Source organism: Crocuta crocuta, unplaced genomic scaffold (genome assembly GCF_008692635.1).
Source record: "Crocuta crocuta isolate KB4526 unplaced genomic scaffold, BGI_CrCroc_1.0 scaffold333, whole genome shotgun sequence".
Taxonomy (NCBI): Eukaryota; Metazoa; Chordata; class Mammalia; order Carnivora; family Hyaenidae; genus Crocuta; species Crocuta crocuta.
Window position 1 is genome coordinate 29,789 of NW_027532856.1, and position 7,066 is coordinate 36,854.

General features: G+C 42.1%; 1 long non-coding RNA gene across 1 annotated transcript; it reads left to right on the plus strand.

Moving 5' to 3' along the window:
• The first annotated feature begins 2,923 nt into the window (after positions 1–2,923).
• Positions 2,924–7,066, plus strand: LOC144216252 (uncharacterized). The gene is made up of 3 exons (XR_013330615.1): positions 2,924–3,072; positions 5,219–5,319; positions 6,915–7,066. It is a non-coding gene; the product is annotated as an uncharacterized LOC144216252 (long non-coding RNA).

The following is a 7,066-nucleotide window of genomic DNA, read 5'->3' on the forward strand; positions in this document are numbered from 1 at the left end:
TTGTGTTCTGCTAATGAAATCTTAACAACATGCCTATTGCTGTGTCCTTAAAAGCCCATCTACGTGTGTAAATGACCAGCCGGACAGTAACATGCACCAGTTAAGAGCTGCCTTTGGAGTTTGATCCTAGTTCTGCCATATTATTTTGGGTTTGTTACTAAACCTCTTTGTGATTTCGTTTTCTCATCTGTAAAATGGCAATAATAATGCCTGTTTTTATTGGAAACCATGTGTGGTGTCTTCCTAATTACAATGGCTCCCTGAATGTTCCCCCGACCCGCCCCCCCACAGCCCTCAGCAGCTCTGTTTGTATTATAGGGTGGGGGGCAGAAAGCATTTGACAATCAAATTCTCTCCTGCAGCATTATAAATTTGAGATTGAGAAAAATCTAATACTTTCTGAATTGAACTTAAATTGACAGTTCCGGAATGGTCACATTCCCTCCAACATATGGTTTGAGAAACAGGAAGGTCCACAACTGGGGAACCCTTTGAAGGTTGCTGATTGGGGCAGATTAGGAGTACAGTCAAGTTTAAATGCAAATGAAACTCCCCTTGGTAGGCAGGCGGGGGAAGGGGGGAGCAGATGACATTTGCTTACAGTTTTTTTTGTATGAACAGAATATTGTCTTTGTCCCAGACCAGCAGGGGTGCCGTAGAATGTTTACTTCCTCCTTTCTAGGAGCAAGCTCACCTTGTTCATGCCACACTACCAGCATTTAGCACAAGGTGTGGTACATAGTCAGAGATCAATAAGGATTTTTCTAAAAACTGAATGCAAGTTTTAAATATATTAATGTTAGTTCTGGCCCACTCATACACCCAGGAAGTGTCCACATGGAAGGATTCAAACAGGTGTTTATCCAGCTCCAAAGCCACGTCCTTCCTGTCATTAGTGCCCTTATGGGGCTTCAATTTTGGCAAATAAAGGACATGCTTCACACCCTGTTCACACCCAATCTCAACCTTATGTCCCCACTCTCTAGCCCTTCTCTCTGTTCTCACCCATTAGCCAAAACTCCCATTCACTTATCGCTGTCTCAACTGTGGGTTCATTTAATAATGACTGAGCATAATAAATGCTTATCATTGAAGCACAGAAGACAAGAGATAAAGAAGACCACTCCCCCACCCTAGCCATCAGGATATTCACAGGAGAGATATGTAAAAATAACACTTAATTGAAATACAGTGTGCTAAGTGCTATGACCAGGCAAGTATACAGACAGAGTAACCTCTTCCAAGAGTGGGAGTTGAGGAAAGTTTTGACAGTGACTTTTGTGCTAAACCTTGTGAGATGTGGCAGAGAAAGAAAGGGAAATGATGTTCCAAGTTCAAGGAACAGCTTGAACTTAGCATGAAGTACCTGGCAAAGGGCAGCAGCCAGAGCATCCCAGAGCCCTCAAGGGTGAGGAGGAAGACAGGAGGGAGGGAGGTAGGCTAGGGCCCAATTGCCAAGGGCCCTCTCAGCTCGGAGTAGCCCAAAGGACAAACAAAGCAGGTGCTTGGGGCACCAGCAAAATAGGGCACACAAATAAAATCAGAAAAGAGCACATCTAAAAAGAAATAGGTTTAATTTCAACACACATTTGAGTTTTGTTGAAATTTCAAAATTAGTTCAAAAAATATTTTTATTTCAAGGTTAAGCATGGAGAACATCTTTATAATTTTTTCAGTGTTTAGGGTCTCTTGAAGGTTTCTTTCTGTCTCTGACTCTGTTTCAGAAATTGGACACCAACCAACTTCAGCTTTGGGATAGGCAGGATTGAGTTGAGGCAGTTTTGCAGAATTGCTTTATGAGTAATCTACAGTTACTCATGCACTTCCTTACCTACCCAGGGGTACTAATGATTTATGAAGTCAGTTTTTTGTCCGAAGGACCTCTTCCTGGTGGCATTTCAGAAACTGTGAGAAATGAAGCAAGATAGGGAGGGTCTCTTCCTGTAGCCATAGAATTAGGAACCAGGGCCTCTGGTGAAATGACAAGGATACTACTTTCTAAACAGAAGTCAACCATCTCACCAGAGCTGTAAGAATCTGTAAACTTGTTCTGCCATGCCCAAGCAGCTCAGTCATTCTTATCCCATATTGAATAAGACATCTTACCGGACACAGTGTTCACAGCCAGAAGTTACACATGCCTCTGCCTGCCCCCACTGTCACTGGGGAGGGAAGGAGGACACATTTCTCAAAAAACAAAACAAAACAAAACAAAGAGAGTACAGTTTTCAGAAAATAACTTACTTAGCTAAGGAGTGCTTATAAGAAAGGAGAAATGAAATCTCACTCCTCACCTGGTTGGTTACTGTGGCTACCCAGCACCCCCACTCCCACTGCAGTGCTGCCCGATGAGAGACATCCTGGAAGAGCCTAACATGTATATTGAGAATTAGGGTTCTCGGAATAGAAGGTGGACAAGATGAAGTGAAACTCCATGCCAAGAGAATGACATATATCATATAGGCAAAGACCACCACAAGTGCCTAAATTAGACCAAGCCTACCAGAGGTCTTAGGCCCAGAGCAGGGAGAGGAGATGTTAAAGAGGGGGTTGCACCCTTGCTAACACCCCGTACCTAGATTGTGATTTCTACAGGGATGTATTCCATGCCTGGCATGCTCCTGGCCCAGAAAAAAAAAAAGGGAATGAGTGGATAAAGTACATAACAAAGTCCAGTGCCCACTCCCCACCCCAGTCCACCCCTTTGTCTGTCACTCATAATTTACCTGCTTTAGGAAACTCTTGTCTGCAGAGTCAGACATTTCCTGGGTCAGATGTTTGCTTAGGCAACAAGGAGGCATTACCCAGGATACCTACCGGTGTGAGTTCTTCAGAGTAGTTTCTGGGCAGGGCTTAAGGCTCTCACATCCCTAGTCCCACCTTTGGCCTTGCATTCTAATTCAGTGGGTGGAAGAGTATAAATTTCAGCTCCTCTCCGCCTTGCTGCCTTCCTGCCAAAGACTTTTGACGGCAACATGAAGGTGGGGGGCTTCCTCTTCCTGGTGATGCTCATCATTCTCAGCTTGGAGGTACAGGAACTCAAGGCTGCGGTGAGGCCACTGCAATTGTTGGGTGAGTCCAGGCAGAAGACAGCCCTATTCTCTGAACAAGGGAGCTGGAAAGTGGACCAGCAGAGACAGATGTGTGTAGGGGGAGGAGAGAAGAAAGGAGAGAAGGAAAGATGCTCTAGTCAAGGAGTCGCCTTCACTGCAGAAACCTCTCTCCCTCTGCTTCCACTCTTCCCCCCCTCCTTTCCTTGGGTCATCCTTCATCTAGACTCTCCACTCTTCCCTTTTGCTGCCCTGTCATCTCTTCTTTCTCCCCCAGCAGTTCTCTCCTCACAGGCTTCTCGGTGTTTTGCAACAAATAGATCAGATCACTAGAGAACACATTGTCTTACTCATATTAAACACAAATCATCTCAATTTCCTCTTTTCCCTTTACCACCAATATTCTCAAAGGAGGAATCTTAACTCTCTGCCCTTAACTTCCCCACAACTCATTCCTTCACCCCTAAAGACTGACTATCGCTCTTCCTGTCCTCATCAGTCTCCAGAAACTTCGCTCCCAGGATCTGCTGACAAATCTCTTGACTCTCCTCAGGAGTGAAAGCCTGTAGCCTCTGCAGCATCTGACATTGTTTGCTACTCCGTCAATCCTCAAACTTCCTTCTCTCCTGAATTCTCTTCACTGTAGCTCCTGCTTCTCCCTAAATATTCCTGGATTCAACTGTTACTCCCCTCTCTTTTTTACTGTCCTCCTCCCCCCTACATTAAACCAGTTGCCAAATACCATCCATTCTTTGAAATTGTTTCTTGCATGTGTTCCTTCCTTTCCCCTTCCCATTGCCACACAGCACTTCCAGCCCTGACTACCCCATGCTTGGGCCAGTGTGGGTAGTTTCCTGACAGCACCCCCTGACCCTCTTTCCCTCCTGGAGTTTGCTTGCTGATTGAATCTTGGTCTGTTCTATGCTATCACACCAGGATAATCTTTGTAAGCAAACTGAAGTCGTATCCTTCCCTTGGCTTACTAAATGGAATCCATACTCCTCAGGTCCTCAAGATCTGGTCCCAGTAACTTTATCCCCTACCTGTTTTTCCTGCTTAACTTCCAGCTATTCCTGTGTACTTCTCAGCCTTGCATTTGCCAGTCCCCTTGTATTCCTTGCATTTCAGGCTGAAGAGTGAGGAGATGAGGTACCTAGGGTGCAATATTGAAGGAGGTCCTACTCTCAGGTTTGTGCAAGTGCCTCCTTAAACTTTGTGCCCTGGGTGCCTCACATGCCTATATTTCCTCTTGTGAACTTTTGATAGTAATTTTTTTCTCTTCTCACAAGACTCTACTACCACCACCCCTCAATTCTGCCATAAAAAGATTCCTGTACTTCAAGACTCACCTTTTCTGGTTAATCTAATTGGAAGTAATGTTCTCTCTCCTCTGAGCCCCCTTTCCTTTGGATATACCTCTCTCAGGACCCTGTCACATACTGCTTTGGTTTTAGAATTTTTTTTAAAAAAAATATATTCATGTTTATTTATTTTTGAGAGAAAGAGAAAGAGTGGGGAGGGGCTAGAAGTTTCTGTGTGGGGTCTTAACCAGCCCCTTGGACCTACTTCACTGGTTCTCAAGGACTGACTCTGAGGCTCTGAGAACCTAGGGGCCCTCCACTCAGGTCAAGAGTGACTCCTTGAAAATTGGCGATGTGTACTTCATCAGTCAGTTTCACCATGTGGGATGAGAGGGAGCTTGGCCTAGGAGCCAGACAGTTCTGAGTTCAGTTCCATTTCTGTACCTACAGAAATGAGCAATTTATCTCTGTTCATGCTGGCTGCCACACTTATAAAATGAGGTTAATCAGATTCACTGCGCAGGGTGACAGCAAGGCACCCTGGATGGCATTTGGTTAATGTGTTTCCCCTTTTCTGCCCCTTCTCCTGCAAAGTAGGGAAGTGAGGACATTTGATTGGGCTTCTTTGCACTGCAAACACAATTCTTTAAAGTAGACCTTACTTTATTGGGATTATATGAATGTATTGCTTTTAACTGATATATAAAAGATGTTAATGAGAGTTGTTCTGTTAATTATTTACAAATTCCATTATTTATTGGACTGAAAGGAAAAAAGTGGAACTGGACCCTTCAGTCAGTCAAGAGCTGTCTTCTCTGATACCTGTGATTAAACAGGGTGGTTTTCAGCTGCTCTGTTCTAATATAGGTAGCTGCATTAATCTCTGCAGTGGTGACTGGGATTGTGATCCAGAAGAACGCTGTGTCAGTAATGGGTGTGGCCACATTTGTGTTCCCGTCTAAGGACAGGTAAAAACATTCCCTGCTTCCTCAAACCTTGTCCAAGCTAAGCAGGCTGCCTCTGGTGGGACTTTCTACAACTGGGTGGGACAGAAGCCTATCACTCTGACTTCTCTGTCTTTACATCCTTCTCAAGAAAAAGAAGTACCTATCACAGGATGGTGGTTTCCAAACCTTTAAAATAATTTCATTACCCAGTACATCCAGAAGAGAAATTGGACTATTTGGACAAAAAGAACATTAAAATCGGTCACATTATGCCCCATCCCCAAATGATATCTGCTTGATACTTTTGTGCATATTTTATATTGAAATGAGATAATCTTGTGTCTATTTTGATTTCTTAATTATTTCACATAGAAATAGCTATGGAACAACAATACCAATGCTTCTATACCATCACCTTTAACAGCCTTATAGAACTCCATCATATAGAACTCCATGATATATGCTCATTTACTTAGTAATCCCCATTAATACACATTTGATGTTTATTATATAATTAATACAGTTGTGATGAATACTAAATTGGTATAAATGCCCTTATTCATTTCCTTGGGATAAATTCTAAGAATTATAATTTATGACCAAAGAGCATGTTCATTTTATACCTCTGATGAACGTTGCCAGATTGACCTATGAAAACCCCGTTCCTGTAGAAATATTTCAGGGTCCTCATATGATATTTTTAGTAGCCATCAAATGAAAAAAATGCATAATGAAAAGCTTTCATGATTCAGTCTTAATTATAAATTAGGTTGTATATATTAATTAATGTCATAACACAACAGAATATAAACTTAAAAAAATTTTTAATGTTTTATTTATTTCTGAGAGAGAGAGAGATACAGCGTGAGTAGGGGAGGGTCAGAGAGAGAGGGAGATACAGAATCTGAAGCAGGCTCCAGGCTCTGAGTTAGCTGTCAGCACAGAGCCCGATGTGGGGCTCAAACCTGCGAACCGCGAGATCATAACCTGAGCCGAAGTCGGACGCCTAACTGATTGAGCCACCCAGGCACTCCTTTAAAAAAAATTTTTTTTAATGTTTTATTTATTTCTGAGAGAGAGAGAGAGAGAGAGAGAGAATCAACATAAACTTTAAAAGTAAGCCATTTATACAGAAAACGATGTTTTAGTTTAGAATGAAATCTTGGGGTTTTTTTTCGGTCTTATCAGAAATTTTTATTTATTTTTTGTATCACTTTTTAAATTTACATTCTAGTTAGTTAACATATAGTGTAATATTGTTTCAGGAGTAGACTTTAGTGATAGAATGCAATCTTCTAAGTAAATGAATTAGGTATTAATTTGTATTAACCATTAAGACCAAGTAGCAAAAAACACATTTTTTATTCCTCTTCATTTCCCTATACAGGTTAATAACAGATAATACTTAAAAAAAAAAAAAGTAAGCCATTTGTATTCAGAAGTTACTATTTGTCCAATTCATCCACAATCCTTGGGATGCTTGTGGCCTTGTTGGCTCTTTGCAGGTGCTTATTGATTCCCAGAACTGGAATCAGTCACCTCTCAGTTGCAATCTGCAATCCCAGGTCACCAATACAGCAGGTCTCATGCATAATTTTTTTTGGTCCATTTTTCAGATGAAGACTTATCTTAAGGGTCATCCTTCTCCAATAATTTCTCATCACTTCCTATCTTCAAAGATGAGACTGGAACTCCTTGTCCAGAAAGACAGATGAAAATGGGGACCTGTGGATAGAGATTATATGTGGTGGGGAAGGAAAAAGAGTCA